The sequence below is a fragment of the Pseudophryne corroboree genome, chromosome 12 (assembly GCF_028390025.1).
Source record: "Pseudophryne corroboree isolate aPseCor3 chromosome 12, aPseCor3.hap2, whole genome shotgun sequence".
In the NCBI taxonomy this organism is placed as follows: Eukaryota; Metazoa; Chordata; class Amphibia; order Anura; family Myobatrachidae; genus Pseudophryne; species Pseudophryne corroboree.
In genome coordinates this window covers 73,615,586-73,641,083 of record NC_086455.1, presented here as the reverse complement: position 1 = coordinate 73,641,083, position 25,498 = coordinate 73,615,586, and positions in this window count along the sequence as shown.

The following is a 25,498-nucleotide window of genomic DNA, read 5'->3' as shown; positions in this document are numbered from 1 at the left end:
AGAGAGGGGGGGCACTGATTTGGCGATATGTATATATATTAAAATGCTATAAAAGGAACACTTATATAAAGGTTGTCCCTGGATAATTATAGCGTTTTGGTGTGTGCTGGAAAACTCTCCCTCTGTCTCCCCAAAGGGCTAGTGGGTCCTGTCCTCTATCAGAGCATTCCCTATGTGTGTGCTGTATGTCGGTACGTGTGTGTCGACATGTATGAGGAAAATATTGGTGAGGAGGCGGAGCAAATTGCCTGTAATGGTGATGTCACTCTCTAGGGAGTCGACACCGGAATGGATGGCTTATTTATGGAAATTACGTGACAATGTCAACACGCTGCAAGCCGGTTGACGACATGAGAGGGCCGGCGAACAAATTAGTATCTGTCCAGGCGTCTCAAACACCGTCAGGGGCTGTAAAATGCCCATTTACCTCAGTCGGTCGACACAGGCCCAGACACGGACACTGATTTCAGTGTCGACGGTGAAGAAACAAACGTATTTTCTTTTAGGGCCACACGTTAAGGGCAATGAAGGAGGTGTTACATATTTCTGATACTCCAAGTACCACAAAAAAGGGTATTATGTGTGAGGTGAAAAAACTACCTGTAGTTTTTCCTGAATCAGATTAATTAAATGAAGTGTGTGATGATGCGTGGGTTTCCCCCGATAGAAAATTATTGGCGGTATACCCTTTCCCGCCAGAAGTTAAGGCGCGGTGGGAAACACCCCTCAGGGTGGATAAGGCGCTCACACGCTTATCAGAACAAGTGGCGGTACCATCTACGGATAGGGCCGTACTTAAGGAGCCAGCTGATAGGAGGCTGAAAAATATCCTAAAAAGTATACACACACATGCTGGTGTTATACTGCGACCAGCGATCGCCTCAGCCTGGATGTGCAGAGCTGAGGTGGCTTGGTCGGATTCCCTGACTAAAAATATTGATACCTTTGACAGGGACAGTATTTTATTGACTATAGAGCATTTAAAGGATGCATTTCTATATATGCGAGATGCGCAGAGGGATATTTGCACTCTGGCATCAAGAGTAAATGCGATGTCCATATCTGCAAGAAGATGTTTATGGACACGACAGTGGTCAGGTGATGCAGATTCCAAACGGCACAAAGATGTATTGCCGTATAAAGGGGAGGAGTTATTTGGGGTCGGTCCATGGGACCTGGTGGCCAGGGCAACTGCTGGAAAATCCACCGTTTTTTACCCTAAGTCACATCTCTGCAGAAAAAGACACCGTCTTTTCAGCCTCAGTCCTTTCGTCCCTATAAGAGTCATATCTGCCCAGGGATAGAGGAAAGGGAAGAAGACTGCAGCAGGCAGCCCATTCCCAGGAACAGAAGCCCTCCACCGCTTCTACCAAGTTCTCAGCATGACGCTGGGACCGTACAGGACCCCTGGATCCTACAAGTAGTATCCAAGGGGTACAGATTGGAATGTCGAGAGGTTTCCCCCCTCGCAGGTTCCTGTAGTCTGCTGTACCAATGTCTCCCTCCGACAGGGAGGCAGTATTGAAAACAATTCACAAGCTGTATTCCCAGCAGGTGATAATAAAATTACCCCTCCGACAACAAGGAAAGGGGTATTACTCCACACTATATGGTGGTACTGAAGGCTAGGTGAGACCTATTCTAAATCTGAAAAATTTGAACACTTGCAAGGGTTCAAATCCAGATGGAGTCACTCAGAGCAGTGATAGCAAAGAACAAGGGGACTATATGGTGTCCCGGGACATCAGGGATGCTTACCTCCATGTCCCAAAATTTGCCTTTTCTCACCAAGGGTACCTCAGGTTCGTGGTACAGAACTGTCACTATCAGTTTCAAGACGATGCCGTTGGATTGTCCAAGGCACCCCGGGTCCTTACCAAGGTAATGACCGAAAGGAGGATTCGTCTTCAAAGAAAATGGACGACCTCCTGATAAGAACAAGGTCCAGAGAACAGTTGGAGGTCGGAGTAGCACTATCTCAAGTAGTTCTACGACAGCACGGGTGGATTCTAAATATTCCAAAACCGCAGTTGTTCCGACGACACGTCTGCTGGTCCTAGGGATGATTCTGGACACAGTCCAGGAAAAGGTGTTTCTCCCAGAGGAGAAAGCCAGGGAGTTATCCGAGCTAATCGGGATCCTCCTAAAACCAGGAAAAGTGTCAGTGCATCATTGCACAAGAGTCCTGGTAAAAATGGTGGCTTATTACGAAGCGCTTCCATTCGGCAGATTTCACGCAAGAACTCTTCAGTGGGATCTGCTGGACAAATGGTCCGGATCGCATCTTCAGATGCATCAGCGGATAACCCTATATCCAAGGACAAGGGTGTCTCTCCTGTGGTGATTACAGAGTGCTCATCTTCTAGAGGGCCGCAGATTCGGCATTCAGGATTGGATGCTGGTGACCACGGAGGCCAGCCTGAGAGGCTGGGGAGCAGTCACACAAGGAGTGTGATCAAGTCTGGAGAATTCTCTCCACATAAATATACTGGAGCTAAGAGCAAATTTATAATGCTCTAAGCTTAGCAAGACCTCTGCTTCAAGGTCAGCCGGTATTGATCCAGTGGGATAACATCACGGCAGTCGCCCACGTAAACAGAAAGGGCGGCACAAGAAGCAGGAGGGCAGTGGCAAAACTGCAAGGATTTTTCGCTAGGCGGAAAATCATGTGATAGCACTGTCAGCAGTGTTCATTCCGGGAGTGGACGACTGGGAAGCAGACTTCCTCAGCAGGCACGACCTCCACCCGGGAGAGTGGGAACTTCATCGGGAAGTTTTCCGCATGATTGTGAACCGTTGGGAAAGACCAAAGGTGGACATGATGGCGTCCCGCCCGAACAAAAAATGGGACAGGTATTGCGCCAGGTCACGAGACCTTCAGGCGATAGCTGTGGACGTCCTGGTAACACCGTGGGTGTAACAGTCGGTGTATGTGTTCCCTCCTCTGCTTCTCATAACTAAGGTATTGAGAATTATAAGACATAGAGGAGTAAGAACTATACTCGTGGCTCCGGATTGGCCAAGAGGGACTTGGTAACCGGAACTTCAAGAGATGCTCACAGAGGACTAATGGCCTCGGGAGCTAAGAAGGGATTTGCTTTCAGCAAGTACCATGTCTGTTCCAAGAGGAACCGTGGCATCGGCCTTTAAGAAAGGACCTGCTCCAGCAGGGACCTTGTCTGTTCCAAGACTTACCGCGACTGCGTTTGACGGCATGGCGGTTTGAACGCCGGATCCTAAGGGAAAAGGCATTCCGGAAGAGGTCATACCTACCCTGGTCAAAGCCAGGAAGGAGGTGACCGCACAACGTTATCACCACATGTGGTAAAAATATGTTGCGTGGGTGAGGCCAGGAAGGCCCCACGAAAAAATTTCAACTAGGTCGATTTCTGCACTTCCTGCAAACAGGAGTGTCTATGAGCCTCAAATTGGGGTCCATTAAGGTTCAAGTTTCGGCCCTATAGATTTTCTTCCAGAAAGAATTGGCTTCAGTTCCTGAAGTCCAGACGTTTGTCAAGGGAGTATTGCATATACAGCCCTTGTGTGCCTCCAGTGGCACCGTGGGATCTCAACGTAGTGTTGGGATTCCTCAAATCATATTGGTTTGAACCACTCAAATCTGTGGATTTGAAATATCTCACATGGAAAGTGACCATGCTGTTGGCCCTGGCCTCGGCCAGGCGATTGTCAAAATTGGCGGCTTTGTCTTACAAAAGCCCATATTTGATTTTCCATTCGGACAGGGCAGAACTGCGGACTCGTCCCCAGTTTCTTCCTAAGGTGGTGTCAGCGTTTCACCTGAAACAACCTATTGTGGTGCCTGCGGCTACTAGGGACTTGGAGGACTCCAAGTTGCTAGACGTTGTCAGGGCCCTGAAAATATATATATATATATATATAATTCCAGGACGGCTGGAGTCAGAAAGTCTGACTTGCTGTTTATATTGTAGGCACCCAAAAAGCTGGGTGCTCCTGCTTCTAAGCAGACTATTGCTCGTTGGATTTGTAGTACAATTCAGCTTGCACATTCTGTGGCAGGCCTGCCACAGCCAAAATCTGTAAATGCCCATTCCACAAGGAAGGTGGGCTCATCTTGGGCGGCTGCCCGAGGGGTCTCGGCTTTACAACTTTGCCGAGCAGCTACTTGGTCAGGGGCAAACACGTTTGCAAAATTCTACAAATTTGATACCCTGGCTGAGGAGGACCTGGAGTTCTCTCATTCGGTGCTGCAGAGTCATCCGCACTCTCCCGCCCGTTTGGGAGCTTTGGTATAATCCCCATGGTCCTGACGGAGTCCCCAGCATCCACTAGGACGTTAGAGAAAATAAGATTTTACTTACCGATAAATCTATTTCTCATAGTCCGTAGTGGATGCTGGGCGCCCATCCCAAGTGCGGATTGTCTGCATTACTTGTACATAGTTATTGTTACAAAAAATCGGGTTATTATTGTTGTGAGCCATCTTTTTTAGAGGCTACTTCATTGTTATCATACTGTTAACTGGGTTCAAATCACAAGTTGTACGGTGTGATTGGTGTGGCTGGTATGAGTCTTACCCGGGATTCAAGATCCTTCCTTATTGTGTACGCTCGTCCGGGCACAGTACCTAACTGAGGCTTGGAGGAGGGTCATAGGGGGAGGAGCCAGTACACACCATGTGATCCTAAAAGCTTGCTTTTGTGCCCTGTCTCCTGCGGAGCCGCTATTCCCCATGGTCCTGACGGAGTCCCCAGCATCCACTACGGACTATGAGAAATAGATTTATCGGTAAGTAAAATCTTATTATAGTTACAATCATAGCATAAGGAACGCACTCACCAGGCTTGAATGTCTTGAGAATGTCTTGTGGTGGTGGTGTCTTAAGAAAATTAACCCAATTTGATAACTTGGATGATTGTTTCCTAGTTAGTGCTGATGTATGCACACTGTATACAATTATTCAGCATGAAAAGGGATTACAGCTGGCGGTGAGGATTTCATGTGGACTTTTGCATCCTGCCACTCAGTGATCATCTGTAGGACTGGATTGTTTTGGTAGTAACCGGTAATCCGGAGGAACATTCAGTCTGATTTTGCACTGAGACTATTGCCATCTGGTAGGCGCTTTGACTCACTGGGATCCTTTTCTTGTTAAGCTTTGTCTGTTTTATCTGGATACTTTTTTTAATTAAATGTTTTTATACAGTATCACACTATGTTGAGTATCCTTTTCCACATGCTTTTTTGATCGAGTACAATAAAATGCCTGATGTTAATGAAGATCGGTGTGTCCTGTATTGCCATTGGGAACAACTACATGTATAGACCTAATTTGTTTGGGGGTCGGTAAGAGGTAATTGTATTACCATAAGGTGTTTTTCCACTGGGTACAAGGAGAGTATACACTTAAGGGGTATATTCAATAAGAGTCGGATCCATTCCGACATGCAGTTGTCGGAATGGATGCGACAACCCCTATTCAATGCACGGCCAAATCCGACTGTCGGATTTGGCCATACACAAGGACCCGTCCTGCCGCTGCTGTCAGCGGCTGCAGATGCGCTGACAGTAGCGGCCAGGTGCACAGATGGCGGCGGCGAGGGTAAGCTGGGCGACAGAGGGGAGCAGAGATAGGCGGCGACAGGAGGTGCTGGCAGCAGGGACAGAGGTGCCTTCGGGCAGAGCACAGATCGGCAGCCGGCGGGAGGAGCTGGCTGTGGGGGGACATGTCTGCAGCGCCTCCCACCCCCCCCCCCCCCCCGCAGCCAGCTCATCCCGCCGGCTGCCAATCTGTGCTCTCCCCGCAGCACCCACTTGTCTTCTCACCTCAATCTGACTTGTTTTCAAGTCGGATGGAGTGTGTCGGAAAAGGGGCCAAAACCTGTCGAATTTGGCCCCGTTTCCGTCAGAAGCACGTGGATCGGCGGCTATTCCGCCGATCCACGTGATTCCCGACTTGTCGGAAAAAATCAGCCCCTATTGAATACGTCGGAACCCCTTCCGACCTATTTCTGTCTGAAGCTGCCGTCTTTCCGACAAGACGGCAGCTTCCACAGTTATTGAATACAGCCCAAAGCTGTTATTACCTCATCTATTTTGGGGTAAATTATCAGGTAACCTCATAAGCCTAGCAAGGTGTGTTTCCACCTAATAAATTTGTGAATGGGCATCTTTTCTCTTTATATACATCTCAAGTGCTGGAGTCTTTTTCACATATGGTGCAGGGCCGTAACTACGTGTGTGCCAGGTGCCTGGCACACAGCGCAGTCACCCTGAGGGCGCAACTGGCTGTATAACCTAAAGTCAGCGGCATTGTAATGAATTGACCTATTACAAGCCGCCTGTATGCCGATCGGGGAGAGGAGCAGCTCCGGGGGCAGGTGGGAAGGAGGGGGAGGAAGGAGCCGCTGCAGCGCACTGTAATTTGTGGCGGCGCCGCTGCAGCTGTCCCTCTCCTTCCACATAGGCTTGCCGCCGCTGTGCATGCTGGGATGCACGTTAAGATCCCAAGGTGCCGTGGGAGGCACAAAGAACGTCTGAACCTCAGGGAGGGATGCCAATTGTTTCTGGAAGAAAATGGACCATGCCGAAATTTGGACTTTCAAGGAGCCCAAACATAGGCCCACATCCACACCTGACTGTAAAAAGGAGAAAACGTCCCAGTTGAAATTCCACTGCAGGAAATTTCCTGTTTTCACACCACGAGACATATTTTTACCCAATACGGTGGTAACGTTTAGAAGTTACCCCTTTCCTGGCTTGAATCAGGGTTGGAATAACCCTGTCTGGAATGCCTTTCCGGGCTAGAATTTGACGCTCAACTTCCATGCCGTCAAACGTAGCCATGGTAAGTCTTCATAGACGAACGGCCCCTGTTGTAGGAGATCCTCTCGAAGAGGCAGAGGCCACGGTCCTCTAGGAGCATATCCAGTAGATCCGTGTACCAGGCCCTACTTGGCCAATCCGGAGCAATAAGAATTGCTTGAACCTTTTCCCTTTTTTATTCTTTTGAGAATTCTTGGGATCAATGGAAGAGGTGGGAACACGTAAACCATCTGGTAGACCCATGGAGTCACCAGAGCGTCCACCGCCACTGCTTGTGGGTCCCTCGACCTGGAACAATACCGCTTTAGCTTCTTGTTGAGACGAGAGGCCATCATGTCTATCTGTGGAATTCCCCACCGACATGTTAAGGACTCGAACACCTGCGGGTGAAGGCCCCACTCTCCTGGGTGGAGGTTATGTCTGCTGAGGAAGTCCGCTTCTCAGTTGTCTACTCCCAGAATGAAGATTGTCGACAGCACCACCGCGTGTCTTTCTGCCCAGAGGAGAATTCTTGTTACCTCTGACATTGCTGCTCTGCTCTTCGTTCCGCCCTGTCGATTTATGTACATTACTGCCATCACATTGTCCGACTGAACTTGAATGGCGTGATCTTGAAGAAGATGCGACGCCTGTAGAAGGGCGTTGTATATGACCCTTAGTTCCAGAATGTTGATCGGAAGAATGGCTTCCTGGCATGACCATTTTCCTTGGAACCGTTCCCCCAGGGTGACCGCTCCCCAACCTCTGAGAGTTGCATCTGTTGTTAGCAGAATCCAATTTTGAATCCTGAACCTTCGACCCTCGGTCAGGTGAGTAGTCTGAAGCCACCACAGAAGAGTAATCCTGGCTTTTGGCGACAGACGTATATCCTCTGGTGCATGTGAAGATGCGATCCGGACCATTTTTCCAACAGATCCAGCTGGAAGGGCCTTGCATGAAACCTTCCGTATTGCAGAGCCTTGTAAGAGGCTACCATCTTCCCCAGAAGGCGAATGCATAGATGTACCGAGATCCGGGCTGGTTTTAGAACATCCCGCACCATTGACTGGATTACCAATGCCTTTTCCAACGGAAGGAATACCTTCTGTTCCTCCGTATCCAGTATCATCCCTAGGAACGGAAGCCACTGTGTTGGTTCCAGGTGGGATTTTGGTAAGTTCAGATTCCACCCGTGATCCTGGAGTAGTCGGGTTGAGAGGGCAATGCTGTCCAACAACTTCTCCCTGGATAGTGTTTTTATCAGCAGGTCGTCCAGGTACGGTATTATGTTCACTCCCTGTTTGCGGAGGAGAAACATCATCTTTGCCATTACCTTGGTGAACACCCTTGGTGCAGTGGAGAGGCCAAATGGCAGGGCCTGGAACTGGTAGTGACAGTCCTGCAGTGCAAACCGCAGATAAGTCTGATGAGGCGGCCAAATCGGAATATGAAGGTACGCATCCTTGATGTCCAGAGACACAAGAAGTTCCCCCTCCTCCATACCTGAGATCACCGCTCTCAGAGACCCCATCTTAAACTTGAACATCCTTAAGTATGGGTTCAGTGACTTGAGGTTTAAAATGGGACTCACCGAACTGTACAGGTTTCGGTACCACAAACAGGTTGGAGTAATAACCCTTATTTTGTAGGTGAAGTGGAACTGGGACAATGCCCTGAGTTTTTACCAGTTTCTGAATTGCTGCCTGCAAAGTCATACCTGCTTCTGGAGAAGCTGGTAAGCCTGATTTGAAGAATCTGTGATGTGGGAGTTCCTGAAACTCCAGTCTGTATCCCTGGGCGATAAGGTCTTTGACCCAGGGATCCTGGCAAGATGTTGCCCATACGAGACTGAAATAACGTAACCAAGCTCCCACCTGCCTGTCTTCCAGGCAGTGCGGTCCACCGTCATGCTGAAGGCTTTGAGGAAGCAGACCCGGAGGTCTGTTCCTGAGAACCTGCAGCTGCTGATTTTCTGGATTTACCTTTATTGCTTTCGAAGGCTGTAGAAGAACCTTTGGGTCTGCCTTTAAACTTCGCTGTCCGAAAGGACTGCCGAGTTGGAGCAGAGTAGGTTTTCCTAGCTGGGGGTGCTGCGGAAGGAAGGTATGTAGACTTACCCGCCGTAGCCTTGGATATCCATGCATCCAATTCATCTCCAAATAGGGCCTCACCTTTGAACGGTAGGCCTTCCACGCGTTTCCTGGAATCCGCATCCGCAGTCCATTGGCGCAGCCACAGGCCCCTGTGTGCTGAGACTGCCTTCACAGTTGTGCGTGCGTTACGCAAACCAATTTCTTTTATGGCCTCCACCATAAAGTTTGCAGAGTCCTGAATATGCTATAGAAGCAAAATTATCTCCCCTCGGGGTAAGGAATCTAACCCATCTATTAGATTACCACACCATTTTGCAATGGCCCTAGTGATCCATGCACAAGCAATAGTAGGTCGCTGGGCCACCCCCGCAGCTGTGTATAAGGATTTGAGAGTGGTCTCAATCTTGCGGTCAGCCATGTCCTTTAAGGTTGATGCCCCAGGAACGGGTAAGACTATTTTACCTGACAACCTAGAGACCAATGCGTCCACAACCGGTGGGTTTTCCCCTTTCTTCCTATCCTCCAGAGAAAAGGGGAAGGAAGCAATCAATCTCTTAGGGATCTGAAACTTTTTGTCAGGAGTTGCCCAAGTTTCCTCAAATAAAGCATTCAATTCCTTTGATGCTGGGAATGTAGCAGAGGATTTATTTTTTACATTAAAATAAGACTCCTCTTCTACCTCTGCCACTTTGTCAGGAATGTGCAGGACATCTCTAATAGCTTCTATCAGGACCTGTATTCCTTGTGACAGGGCTGCATCCCCCCCACTAGCGTCCACCTCACCCTCCTCTGCGTCTGATGTATCGTCATCAGTATCAGCCTGCATGATTTGGGCCAGAGTACGCTTATGCGGGCAAAGTGTAAAGGTCTGAGGCGCCGCTAGGGGGACTGGATCTCTATTTATGAGGTCATCTATAGGTTTGCTTATTCGCAGGCCAGCCACGTTTATGAAAACCAAAAAGAACAGAGAGAGAATCAGATCTCCTAAGGGAGGCGGTTCTCTTCACATAGATACGGAGAGCCTGTACCACATCCAAAGACCACTCTTTGGAGGACAAATCAGGAGAGATAAAGGCTGGAACCACAATGTCTTGGTTAAGGTGGAAAGACGACACCACCTTAGGCAGATAACCAGGGCGAGTTCTAAGAACCACACAGTCATGGTGATAAATCAGAAAGGGTGACCAACAGGATAAGGCACCCAACTCCGAAACCCTTCTAGCAGAGGCAATAGCCAGCAAAAATAAGACCTTAAGTGTTAGCCATTTAAGATCCACAGACTCAAGAGGTTAAAACGGAAACTCTTGTAGGGCATCCAGAACAACCGACAAATCCCAAGGAGCCACAGGAGGCAGGCCCGCAACTAGGGGGGGGATAGGGAGTCGCATGCCCCGGGCGCCGGACTCTAGGGGGCGACTTAAAGCTTAATTAAAACATCTGCTCCACTTTCTGTCCGCCCGCTGGTAATCACGGACAAGAGGAGCTGCGCACATACAAGTTGCACACTGACAGACTACGAAGTTGTCAGCATGCCACGCCTCCCTCCCTCCACCCGCCGGGACCCTACACTTTCGGCCAGAGACCACGCTGACTACGGAGACTCCAATCCCTCCCCCCACACACACGCTGGTTGGGAATCTGCACTTCAGGCTGGCTCTGCACGTCCATTAGATAGGTGCAGTCAGTCAGTCCACATACTGCAGCCAGACAAGGGGCTTTATTATCACCATCCCGGAGGTCAGTCAAGCATCAAGCTGCTGCCATTGACTGTTGTATGACATTTTATGGGGACACTGTGTATGGTATAAGTTGGGGACACTATGGCATAATATTGGGATGCTCTGTGGCATATGTGGGGACACTGTGTGCCATAATATGGGGATGCTGTGTGGCATTATATGTGGGGACACTGTGCGGCATTATATGTGGATGCTGTGTGGCATTATATGTGGGGACACTGTGCGGAATTTTATGTGGATACTGTGTGGCATTATATCTGGGGACACTGTGTGGCATTATATGTGGATGCTGTGCGGCATTATATGTGGGGACACTGTGCGGCATTATATGTGGATACTGTGTGGCATTATATCTGGGGACACTGTGTGGCATTATATGTGGATGCTGTGTGGCATTATATGTGGGGACACTGTGTGCCATAATATGGGGATGCTCTGTGGCATTATATGAGGGGACACTGTGTGCCATAATATGGGGATGCTGTGTGGCATTATATGTGGGGACACTGTGTGCCATAATATGGGGATGTTGTGTGGCATTGATGGGGACGCTGTTTGCCACAATGTGGGGACACTGTGTGGCATTATATGGGGATGCTGTGTGGCATTATATGTGGGGACACTGTGTGACATAATGTGGGGACACTGTGTGGCATTATATGGGTACGCTATGTGCAATAATATGGGGATGCTGTGTGCCATAATGTGGGGACGCTGTGTGGCATTATATGGGGACGCTGTGTGCCATAATGTGGGGACTCTGAGTGGCATTATATGGGGACGCTGTATGCCATAATGTGGGGACGCTGAGTGGCATTATATGGGGACGTTGTGTGCCATAATGTGGGGACACTGTCTGCATAATGTGGGGGGACCTTGTGTGGGATATTATGTAGGGACACTGGCATAATATTGGGACACTATGGCAGCTTTTGATATTACATCTGATTGAGCAGCTTTCCAATATTTGTGCATTGTATTTAGAGAGGCATGGATGGGTCAGCATTGGAGAAGCCAGGGGTGTCTCCAGGTAAGCTGGCGCTCAGATGCAGTAGGAGCCATTATCATGTGGCCTTACACTGGGCATTTAGACCCAGACATATATGTGATTATTTATGGGGTGGGTTTGGGATGCGGTGGCCCCTGTGTCGGTATGGCTGGGCGACTTCAGGTCGGCACACCCTAACACTTTATTAACACTCATGATTTTCCCTATCACTTTGTATATATTTTTGTATTTTAATCACACTTCACTTATATAGCACTTCTGTGCTTCTTATTAACCCTTTTTAATTTTCACCTGTGTGCTGACCTTGGGTAGCCGACCTGTGCCGGCATGATGGGGTCCTGCACCCCGGACCCATACCTAGTATTAGGGACCCCCAGTGACGGAGAAGCCTTGTCGATCGGCCTGGGGGCTTAACCCTATGGCCCTCATTCCGAGATGTTCGCTCGCAAGCTGCTTTTAGCAGCATTGCACACGCTAAGCCACCGCCTACTGGGAGTGAATCTTAGCTTCTTAAAATTGCGAACGAAAGATTCACAATATTGCGAAAAGACTTCTCTGTGCAGTTTCTGAGTAGCTCCAGACTTACTCTGCCAGTGCGATCAGTTCAGTGCTTGTCGTTCCTGGTTTGACGTCACAAACACACCCAGCGTTCGCCCAGACACTCCTCCGTTTCTTCAGCCACTCCCGCGTTTTTCCCAGAAACGGTAGCGTTTTTTCTCACACGCCCCTAAAACGGCCTGTTTCCGCCCAGAAACACCCACTTCCTGTCAATCACATTACGATCACCAGAACGATGAAAAAACCGCGAGTAAAATACCTAACTGCATAGCAAATTTACTTGGCGCAGTCGCAGTGCGGACATTGCGCATGCGCACTAAGCGGAAAATCGCTGCGATGCGAAGAAATTTACCGAGCGAACAACTCGGAATGACCACCTATATCTGCAGATATACGCAACTAAGATCTCCGTATTATCTGATTATTATGTAGTATTATTGGGGGTGATTCCGAGTTGTTCGCTCGCTAGCTGCTTTTAGCAGCATTGCACACGCTAAGCCGCCCTCTGGGAGTGTATCTTAGCTTAGCAGAATTGCGAACGAAAGATTAGCAGAATTGAGAATAGAAATTTCTTAGCAGTTTCTGAGTAGCTCGAGACTTACTCCTACACTGCGATCAGTTCAGTCAGTTTCGTTCCTGGTTTGACGTCACAAACACACCCAGCGTTCGCCCAGACACTCCCCCGTTTCTTCAGACACTCCCGCGTTTTTCCCAGAAACGCCAGCGTTTTTCCACACACTCCCAAAAAACGTCCAGTTTCCGCCCAGAAACACCCACTTCCTGTCAATCACACTCCTGATAAAGCCGAATATTTATCTTACTTAAAACCCTCTAAAAGGTGGAAGAACACAGTACGCTATTGGCGTATGGTATACCGTAAGGGTACGCACGTTGCGTAACAATCGCTTAGCCGTAGTCGAGACGCTCGAGCGTCACGTTCGCTTACGGCCAAGAGATCACAGGCAGGCACGCTATAGGCTGCCGACTAACGTAATGATACGCTATTAGCGTAGCGGACGCTCGGGACCACGAGGAGATCACCAGCGGCGCAGACGCTCACAATGTTAAACCTTTATAACTATACCATAAACAATGTACTTATACAGTAAACCCTTGTGCAGTGATAAGGTGAAAATGCAACACAGTGTAACCTTGTTTACACTAAAGCTGTTTGAGCGATAGAGACGCTCCTATTACCCACTGCAATATAATGAACACACACACAATACCGGTCTAAGGGTCTAACGCCTTTTAAGGAAATGAATGAACGTTCAAAAAGAATAATACAATACAAGTCATACACTACCAATATAACATAGACTACCTAACCAGATAACTACACATGAAATACAATAGCAGTACAATAACAATATAAGAGAAACGAGAGAGAAAAGGGAGAAGAGAGAGAGAGAGAGAGATATATGGCTCACAATAACAAGAAAGACAATATGATTGCGGAGAAAACTTACGCACAAAGGGAAACAATCGCATGCGCCTCTGGATATCCAGCTCCCGATTATCAGCAATGAGAACCGTTGAAGAGAATAGAGAGCTGGATCAGGTCGGCTTGTCCTTTTATACCCTACACATAATACAGTACAATGGTCCCTATATTCTTATTGTTCATTGGACACAGGAATTCGTCTTCGCATTATAACAAAAGGTCATAGGTTGATTCATACAGGTGGGCTGTGACTATTTCCAACTGCTCAGGTGGGTGGGAAACTAGGTTTCCCGCCGCATGGATAATAAAGTGCAAATAATAGTAAATGTCCATAAACTTCTTATGTCCATAACTATTCGCACGAGCGAGTAATCCGCTTCAAACCAACACCGGAATATTGCTAATTAAATACTCTTCCGATGGATACTAAACACCACTGTATAACCCTTGTCTGACCCTTTGTATCAAACAAAGAGGGATCTCTTTGTCTATGAACATGCTACATTAACTAAACTTTCAGATTCTATCAAAGGGACCATAATCTACGAAATACATTATATGGTAAAAATATGTAACGATCGAGTCGCACGCTAGGAGCACATAAACTCTACCGTAAATGCGCATACCGTGCGCCTGCGGGTGCACGCAACAGCGAGTATGCGCACGCACGGGAGAGCGTACGCATGCGCAGCGGGGACACATATGAGGTGCAAATATGGCAGTGTGCATCATGATATTTTTCTGACTTTGACAGTCCACCCTTTGGCAGTCAACAATAACTGCCACTTTCTAAAACATTTCAAAAAGAGAAAAAATATATGTCATGTATAATACATTTCTATGATTGGGTAGGGGAGGAGAGGAGAAGGTAGGAAAAGGGTATGACCTAGTGAGATAGCAGAAGCATGTGTGTATGAATCCATGTTTTGGGGGGTCATGTATCATCGTGCCGTACGTGTTTTAAATCAAGCTTCGAGGTATTGCGAAGTATACATTTGAATTCCTTCTTATCCCGTGGTACGGGTCTGTGGATGGGCTGTCAAACTTTACCGAGCTCTCTTCGGCTTTTGGTTGCAACAAAATGGGGGAGCACATTTTAGTTGATGATACATGAATGGGGGAATATGTGAATGCTGATATCTGTGCCTATATTCCCTATCGACTATGTGTGTCATTACCTGAAGGTTGTAGAGGTGAAAAAAAGAAGTGTCGTTACGGGGTAGAGATACCATTATGTGAGGTTAATTTACATTTCGCCGATTGAAGTCTTGTCTGGTGTCTGTTGACTGCAGTCTTCTTTGGGCTTTTGTCAAAAGTGCGAGCAAAAGCTTTGTCAATGTCCATAGACTTACAAAAAGTGTTGGGCTAGCGTAGATTTTAACGTTACTAGGGATAAGGGGGTCTATGGCATAGTTCATCAGTTGTCTGTGTACAAGGTTGTCAAAACTTCTTCTTTAGTCCATCTGTTGTCTGTATACGTGGTCATCAAATTCCTCTTCCATGCGGGTCTTTTTACCTTGGAGAAAAACGAGAAACAGGTGAAAGAAACGGACCGTGGAATCACATTTTCATCACAACATTGTCTCTATCGTTGGGTCATAAATCACATCAGTCGTTGTTATTACAGTATCTTCACTCCTTAAACTCATCACTCGGGCGCTACGTTTACACTTTGTTAAAGCCTGAACGCATCTAAATATCAAGCCAATCGATATGACAACACCCAGGATACATAGAAGAAACTTCCCTACATCCATTATGACTCCTTGAGCCCATTCTCCTAAACCAGAGAACCAATTTCGCGGGTTCAACCATGACACCCAACTGGTCAGCTCATTACCCACAGCGGCAAGGGTGAGATTGTGTCTCCTGCGGAATTCCCACTTTAATTGGAGAATGTCGTCCATCTTTTGGTCTATGACCTCGACCGGGTCCTCGGTGCTATTCGTGATATACGTGCAGCACTTTATTCCATACTGAGTTGCCAGGGTGACACAATACCCGCCCGTCACAGCTGTGAGATAATTGAGAATCATCCTATGCTGAACCAGTTCTGTTTTATAAGCTTGGAGCTCCCTTCCAGTATACCTGAATGTGTCATCATACATTTCAGTGATATTGTCTAATAAATTTGCAAGCGCAGATATATATTTATAATTTATCACTCCTCTGGCGGTACGAGTGATATCTAACGCGATTAGGAATTGAATCCCGGTGGATTCACTGATCAGGTCAGAGGCCGGATGCTCTGTTCTCTCTATCAGGTGCCGTTTAACGATGTGCTCGTAATGAGTGTGAGTATAAGGAGCTTGGGCACTGCGGTGAATATCTTTCATTTTAGTATGTGATACAGTCATTACCTCAGGCAGTACTTTTCCAATATAACACAACCCTTCTGAGTTTGGGGCAAGCCACTTATACGCCTTCCTCCCGCATATGAAATATGCATCATCGGGGAGAACATATGGGACGGAGTAGGACATAACCATATTACACATTTTCCATATGAAATTTCCTAACCCTAATTCTCCCATCTGTCTAGTACACGTATCTGTTTGTATGATATGTGCACAGTATCCTGGTGATACCTCTCCAACTCTCATGGTCCTACTTCCTAGGGTATACCTATATCGGAAATATTTTCCACTACCGGCTATGTGGCGTATAAGTTCTGTATCTGTTGGCATTCTATCGGCTCTGTATGAAAAGGTCATGGTTTGGTTATTCCATGACACTTCCCAATTTCCCGGCTTTCGGGGATTGGAAATGTTAAAACATACTAGGGATCTATCCACATGATATTGGTGGAGCTTCAAACTAGGAGGACTGGAGATATTAAACCTCCTGTCCACCGGTCTCCCACCACTTAGCTCAAGTACCTCCCCTATAGTTAACGGGAAGGGCACTAATCCTGATTTGCTATGGCCTTGAGGTACTTGAGAGCATACCCAACAATCTGTCTGATTTAACACTTTACCCACTAAGGAGTGATAGTCACTCAATGGATGCCGGTCCATGTGGATATTAAAACTGGATTGGCATTTCTTGATACACCCATCCTCAACTACACTGTCACAGAGCCTACAGATACAGTTCTCTTCAGCTAACAATCCTTCACAATTCCTTCTATTGTCAATGCTACCAGATCGTTTTCTGATACTCGCCTTTACTCGGTGATTATGTTGTTCTTGGAAATCTACGCCTCCATCTCTGTCATCAGAACCCATTCCAGAACCTCTCTCGACCTCCATGGTACTCTCGCCGGAACAGACTGCTCTGGTCAACATCATGGTCAACAGGAAAATCCGGATCACAGTCTCTTGGGGCAAGTCCATCTTATAGGAGGAAATGGAGAAGAATGAGAAGGGGGAAAGAAATAATTGAGGGAGATGGGATGGGAAGTGGAGAAAAACAATAAAAGGGAACAGGGGATCGACAACTGCCTCCGATCTTATTATTTTCAATGCTCAGGTGCCGTCTCAGTCCTCCTGAAACAGACACTCCAGTGATACAACTTCCTCTACCGTCTGTTCTTTATCACGGGACCTCTCTGGATCAGCAACCTTCTTACAATGAGACGAATGAACCCAAGTCTCTCTCTCGGCAACCTTCAACGCTGTCGTGCTAATCAATAAGACTTGGTATGGTCCTTCCCATCTGTCAATAAGGCAACCTGAGCGTAGAAAATTCCGTATCATTACATAATCCCCAGGTTCAATGTCATGACAATTACTATCTGGCAAATCAGGAATCACCAACTTCAGATTGTCATTTTGATTCCTTAGCTGTTTACTCATGTTAACCAGGTATTTTACAGTCACTTCATTGTTACACTTCAAATCATCCTGAGGGTTAATCATAACATGCGGTTGTCGACCAAACAAGATTTCAAAGGGGGACAGATTAAGAGGGGACCTGGGAGTGGTTCTGATGCTGTATAGTACAATGGGTAAAGCTTCTGGCCATGTCAATCCTGTGTCTGCCATAACTTTGCTCAATTTATTTTTAATAGTGCTGTTCACTCTTTCCACCTTCGCACTCGCCTGGGGGCGATATGGAGTGTGCAGCTTACTATCAATTCCCATCAACTTACACATTCCTTGAAAGACATCACCTGTAAAATGGGTACCCCTATCACTTTCAATTATTCTAGGGATACCATATCTACACACAAATTCCTGCACAATTTTCTTAGCAGTAAACATAGCGGTATTTGTGGCCGCAGGAAATGCTTCGACCCAATTTGAGAATACATCTATACAAACAAGTACATATTTCAAATTTCGACAAGGGGGTAATTGTATAAAGTCAATCTGTATTACCTGAAAAGGGCCGCCTGTAGGTGGGATATGAGATGGTTCTGTTGGTATTGCCTTTCCGATATTCTTCCTCAAACAGGTAAGGCATGACATTGCTCTCTTACCTGCATGAGATGAAAATCCTGGGGCGCACCAATATGCTCTTACCAACTTACACATTCCCTCCTTGCCCAGATGAGTCAGCCCGTGTGCTGCCTCAGCTAAACATGGAAGATATGCTCTGGGGGCCACTGGTTTACCCTGTCCATCTGTCCAGAGTCCTGAGGACTCCTGGCCATATCCTTTTGCCTTCCAGACTGCCTTTTCCTGTGTGGAACACAAATTTTGCATTTCACACAACTTCTGTGTGTTGATGGTATTAAATACCATCAGTTGTGTGGTGTCTGTCTGTCTGGGGGTACCAGCTGCTATCTTAGCAGCTTCGTCTGCTCGGCTGTTACCAAGTGATACTGGGTCCTGGCTATATGTGTGTGCTTTACACTTGATAACAGCCACTCTGTCGGGTTCCTGTATCGCTGTTAGAAGCCTTTTGATGTGAGCTGCATGCGCTACCGGTGTACCAGCTGCCGTCATGAAATTTCTGAGGCGCCATAGGGCTCCGAAATCATGGACTACCCCGAAGGCGTATCTAGAATCGGTGTAGATATTGGCTGACTTTCCCTTAGCCAATTCACATGCTCTGGTTAGGGCAACCAGTTCAGCAACCTGGGCTGAGTGAGGTGGGCCTAGCGGTTCTGCTTCTATGGTGCCTTGGTCATCTACGACTGCGTACCCAGTACACAAGTCTCCCGAGTCTGACTGTCTGTGACAACTACCGTCAGTGTAGAAAGTAAGATCTACATCTTCCAGTTGGTTGTCACTGATGTCAGGCCTTGCCGTGAAATTTTGGGTCAAATATTCCATACAATCATGTGTGTCATCCTTTGTATTAAATCCTCCTTCCCCACCACTCTCATCCTCCACCCTTTGTGCCTGCCCAGGCACACCTGGGAGATATGTTGCAGGATTTAATGCACTGCATCTCCTTATGGTGATGTTTACGGGGGCCATTAGTGCCAATTCCCATCTTGTAAACCGCGCTGATGAGACGTGCCTGGTTTGGGCAGAATTTAGCAAGGCTGACACTGCATGTGGTGTATGAATTGTGAGGTTGTGACCTAACACTACATCTTCGCTTTTTGTTACTAGCAATGCTATCGCAGCAACGCTTCGCAAGCATGTGGGGAGGGATCGCGCTACCGTATCTAGCTGAGCGCTGTAGTATGCTACCGGCCTGCTGGCATCACCGTGCTTCTGGGTTAGGACGCCTGAAGCGCAACCAGCACTTTCTGTTCCGTACAGCTCAAAGGGTTTCCCATAATCTGGCATACCTAATGCTGGCGCCTGCGTTAGGCACTGTTTAAGTTTCTCAAATGCCATCTCGGATTCGTCTGTATGCGAAATCCGATCAGGTTTGTTTGATGAGACCATCTCCTGCAAAGGTAATGCTAGAATGGAAAAACCTGGGATCCAGTTACGACAATACCCACACATTCCTAAAAACGTTCTGATCTGTTGCTGGGTTTGTGGCAGAGTCATGTCTCTAATTGCTTGAATTCTATCAGCGGTCAGGTGTCTCAGTCCTTGTGTTAGACAGTGTCCCAGATATTTTACTTTAGGCTGGCATAATTGTAGTTTGTCTTTGGAAACCTTGTGTCCTGTGTCTGAAAGATGAAACAGGAGCTGTTTCGTATCCTTCAGGGACGCTTCCAGTGAATCTGAACACAGTAGTAAATCGTCTACGTACTGTATCAATATTGATCCACTCTCTGGTTGGAAAGACTGTAAACAATCATGCAAAGCCTGCGAAAATATACTTGGACTGTCTATGAAACCTTGTGGTAATCGAGTCCATGTGTATTGGACTCCTCTGTATGTAAATGCAAACAAATATTGGCTGTCAGGATGCAGAGGTACCGAGAAGAAAGCGGAGCAGAGGTCAATAACAGTGAAAAATTTCGCAGTGGGAGGGATCTGCATAAGGATGACAGCTGGATTTGGCACTACGGGGAACTGACTCTCAACTATTTTGTTAATCCCCCTTAGATCCTGCACTAGCCGGTAACCCCTCCCCCCACTCTTTTTCATAGGGAAGATGGGACTATTGGCAGTGCTGGATGTTCTTACCAAAATGCCCTGTTGTAGCAAGCGCTCTATTACGGGATATACTCCTAACTCCACCTCTGGCTTCAGGGGGTATTGTGGGATTTTTTGGAGCTATCCTACCATCTTTTACTTGCACAACTACTGGAGCTACGTTTGCCATTAATCCAGTGTCTTGTCCATCTTTAGTCCAAAGTGACTCTGGTATTTGGGATGTCATTTTTTCTACCTGGGATGGATTCCTATTTAACATAACAGTGTGGGACATTAATTTTGATGGGGAGTCTAACATGTCTCGCACTTCCTGAGCGTTATTCTCAGGTATGTCTAAGAATACACCTTCAGGAGTACAATAAATGACACACCCCATTTTACACAATAAATCTCTTCCCAGGAGATTAGTCGGTGCCGATGCCGCCAGCAAAAAGGAATGCTTGGTATGCAAAGGCCCTACTGTAACCTCGGCTGGTTTGCTAACAGGGTAGTGCTGGACTACTCCCGTTACTCCCATGGCTGGAATTGTCTTACCAGTGGTTCTCATGCCCACTGTCGAATTTATCACTGATTTGGCCGCCCCCGTATCTACAAGAAAGTTTAATGATTTACCAGCTACATCAATTGCAATTTCGGGTTCACTTCCAAGACTTGCAATCAATTTTACTGGCTGCAGATTACAGGTGTGGCCACACCCCTATTGGGTATGGTGACCTCCCTGAATCCCGCTGGCAGCAACTACTTGAGAGGGGGTTAACTGGGAACTACCAGAGGCTTGCCAGTCTCTGTTCGGGGGATATCTTTTTGTTTCCCCTGCATGTGGCTCATAACTCCGTTTCTGCGGACCCTGATCCCAATTTCGTGTGTCATGTCGTTGTCTAGGGGGTTGATATGATATTTGTGTGTTTTTCGCTCTACAGTCTCGTGCCATGTGTCCCTGTCTATGACAAAAATAACAAGTTACCACATTTGACTTACCCACAGGGTTTGGTGTTTTATACAAAGGTTGCCTTGTGGTCAGGGCCTGTATACTTACGGACATTAACTTATCACTTTGTAATTCCCTGTGTCTGGTGATATTCCGATCATGATCAACAGCTGCCTCTCTCAAAGTAGCCACCGACAGACCTCACCAACATGGTTGCGTGGTCTGTACCCTTGTCTTTAATGCTTCTTTTAAACCATCCATTAGCATAGATACTGCTACTTCTCTATGATTTATGTTTGTTTTAATGTCTTCTATGCCTGTGTATTTAGCCATTTCTAGTAATGCCCTGTGGAAATATTCTGAAGCTGTCTCTGACTCTTTTTGTTTAATGGAGAAAATTTTGTTCCATTTAACTACAGCTGGAAAATACTCTTTTAATTGTAAATGTATTCTTTTTACATTGTCTTGGTTGTACACATCCGTAAGGGGTACATCCTGATCCAATCCACAGTCAGCTAAAAATTGAGCTGAGTCGACATTGGAGGGTAAACATGCCCTCAGCAATATCTGCCAGTCTTTGTTATTGGGCTCTACAGTGTTCCTGTTATGCACACCAGTGCCTGCAGGAATGTACTGGTGTTTGAACTGTTATGCACACCAGTGCCTGCAGGAATGTACTGGTGTCTGAACAGAGAGGGATGCAAAACAAATGAACTCACAGACAGACTGGGAAATATGACATAACGTACACAGAAGGTGATAGGGTAACAAAACCAACACAGAGTGAACAGAGAAGCCCAGAGGCTAAGAAACTGGGTGTCTCCCTAGTATTAGAAATGCTCAGATGGAAAAAGCAAGATGTTGTGTTTTAATACGTAGAGAACCCGAAATGCTGTTGCTAAGGGCAACAGCAAAACCCTAAAGGGTTACCAACGGGTGTGGCAGTAAACTCCTTGGTCAGAGATGGAATAATAGACACAAGGAGAGTCTCCACAATCCTAATTCTCACTTGCAGGGCCCAGGTACAGCTTACTGCCACTAAACTGACACATGGACACCCTGCACAGTGAGAGAGGATTAAGCAGGCAGGTCTGAAAGTACAGCCACAAACCTGCTGGGTTCACAGAATATCAAAAGAACCTCAGCAGGCTAAACGACTGACTCCAGTCTTACTGCTAGGTCTGGATTGGCAGAGTGTAGTACCAAATCCCCAGGCCTATTTGCAGTAAGCAACAACAAATACAAAGCTACACAGTACTGGCTAACTTTCAGGAACTGACTAACCAACAAAGAATCAGCAGCATCTGCTTAACCTGAGAAGAGGCCTTATAAAGCAGGTGCTGTCCACGCCCCCCTCAGACCTCACAGACTGTGAGCACAAAAACCAGCACCGGATCCCCTGCCTGTAACCACTGCACAGCAAAAGACCCGAACCGGAGTATCAGCTGCGCTCAGGTTACTCCGCTAGCACTTGTCTCCCGGTTGCCATGACGACGTGGCAGCACAGGGCAGGAGACCCTAACAGTACCCCCCTCTGACGAGGGGTCAAAGAACCCCTACCACCGGGTTTATCGGGGAACTGCGAGAAGAAAGAGCGTATCAGTCTGGGGGCATGAAGATCACAACTGCGCACCCACGACCGCTCCTCCGGGCCATACCCCTTCCAGTGCACCAAAAATGACAGCCGACCCCGAACCATCTTGGAGTCAAGAATCCTTTCAACAACAAACTCCCTCTGGCCACGTATCAGAAGAGGGGAAGGTCTTCCTCTGGAAGAAGGATTACTAATCGCCCGTTTTAAAAGGGAACAATGAAATGTTTTATTGATACCCAAAGAACGGGGCAGATCTAACTGAAATGCCACCGGATTGATAACCCTGGTGATCTTATAAGGGCCGATGAACCGGGGGCCTAACTTATGAGATGGCTGTCTCAACTTCAAATTCTTGGTAGACAACCAGACGAAGTCTCCTAATTTGAAGCTGCAGGGTCTTTTCCGCTTATCAAAAACCCTTTTGGTCACTAATGACACAGACACAAGGGCTTTTTTCACTTTCCTCCAAATACCTCTAAGGACCGAAACGACAGAGGAACCACCAGGCGTGGAGTCCAGGGGGTCAAAAGAATTGGCCTTAGGATGATGCCCATACACACAAAGGAAGGGAGAGATCCCTGTAGCAGAGTGAGCCGCGTTGTTATAGGCAAACTCCGCCATTGACAGATGAGCAACCCAGTCAGTCTGACACTTGGAGACATAACACCTGAGGAACTGCTCCAAGGACTGGTTCACCCTTTCAGTCTGCCCATTAGACTGCGGATGGTAGCCTGACGACAAGCTGACAGAAATCTGGAGATCGGAACAAAATGCCCTCCAGAATTTGGCCACAAACTGGGATCCGCGGTCAGAGACCACATCAAGTGGCAACCCGTGGAGACGCACAACATGCAGCATAAATAATTCAGACAGGCGTCTGGCCGATGGCAGCCCAACCAGTGGAACGAAGTGCGCCATCTTCGAAAACCTGTCAACGACAACCCAGATGGCTGTCATCCCCGAGGATTTGGGCAAGTCCACAACAAAATCCATTGAAATGTGGGTCCATGGCTTAGATGGAATAGAGAGTGGATGTAATGGGCCAACAGGAACCCCTCTAGGAGTCTTATTTCGGGCACAGATGTCACATGCCCGAACCCACTGATCAACATCCTTAGCCACCGAGGGCCACCACACCGCCCTAGATAGCAACTCCCGAGTTCTGGCAATACCCGGGTGACCTGCCGACTTCTTGGCATGGAATTCCAGGAACACTCGCTGTCTTAACCTAGGAGGCACAAACAAAAGACCTACCGGAAGGTCTGGAGGAGCCTGCTCCTGTGCTCTAAGGACTAATGACAAGAGGTCCTGGGTAATGCCCACTTTAATACATGATGGGGACACAATGGGCAACGGCTCCTCGGTGGTCTCCTGGATTGGAGCAAAACTCCGCGAGAGCGCATCAGCCTTGATGTTTTTTGACCCAGGGCGATATGTTATCAAAAAATTAAAGCGAGCAAAAAACAAAGCCCATCGTGCCTGCCTGGCATTGAGACGCTTCGCTGACTCTAAATATGCCAAATTCTTATGGTCGGTGAGAATTGAGACCACAAACTTAGCCCCCTCAAGCCAGTGTCTCCACTCCTCGAGTGCATCCTTAATAGCCAACAATTCCCGGTTACCCACGTCATAATTCATCTCGGCAGGCGAAAATTTACGGGAAAAGTAAGCACAGGGATGAAGGCGATTATCAGACACTCCCATCTGAGAGAGCACTGCCCCAATACCCATCTCAGAGGCATCCACCTCCACCACAAAAGGACGCTCTGGATCTGGGTGTCGCAGCACCTTGGCCGAGACAAATGCCCTTTTGAGACGGGCAAAAGCCGCTTTGGCCTCACGAGACCAGTGAGCAACATCCGCCCCTTTCTTAGTGAGTGCCACCAAGGGCGCCACTATAGACGAAAATCCAGCGATAAATCGTCTATAAAAATTTGCAAAGCCCAGGAAACGCTGAAGCGCCTTCAAACTAGTGGGCTGCACCCAATCCAGGACTGCCTGTACCTTGGAACCCTCCATTTGGAAACCTTCTGGGGAGATAATATATCCTAGAAATGCGATTTGCTGAACTTCAAATTCGCACTTCTCCAGCTTCGCCCCAAGCCGGTGGTCTCTGAGTTTCTGGAGGACTAAGCGTACATGCTTCCGATGTTCCTCCAGGGAATGGGAGAAGATTAGGATGTCATCTAAGTATACAACTAAGAATCTATCCAAATATTCCCTGAGCACATCGTTCATGAAATCCTGGAAGACTGCCGGGGCATTACAGAGCCCAAAAGGCATCACCAAATATTCATAATGCCCTGAGTGGGTATTAAAGGCAGTCTTCCATTCATCCCCCTCTCTTATTCGGATTAGATTGTACGCACCGCGTAGGTCAATCTTAGAAAAAATGGTGGCAGTACGAAGCTGGTCAAACAAGACCGAAATGAGAGGCAGTGGGTATGAGTTTTTAATCGTGATACGGTTCAATTCCCTGAAGTCGATGCAGGGTCGCAATGAACCGTCCTTTTTACCCACGAAGAAGAACCCCGACCCAACTGGAGACTGTGAAGGTCTGATAAATCCTTTAGCCAAGTTCTCCTGAATGTACTCTGCCATAGCCTGAGTCTCAGGACGTGACAGGGAGTACAACCTGCTCTTGGGAAGCTTAGCATTCGGCAACAAATCAATGGCACAGTCATAGGGGCGATGGGGAGGTAGTACCTCTGCAACTTTTTTGGAGAACACGTCCGCAAAATCTGCATAACACCCTGGCAATCCTGGCAAACTTAGCTGCGAGAGCCTGACTGGAAGGCTCAAGCAACTCCTGAAACAATCAGTACCCCAACTAAGAATCTCCCCAGAGACCCAGTCAAATTGAGGATTGTGGGCCCTTAACCAGGGTAACCCCAA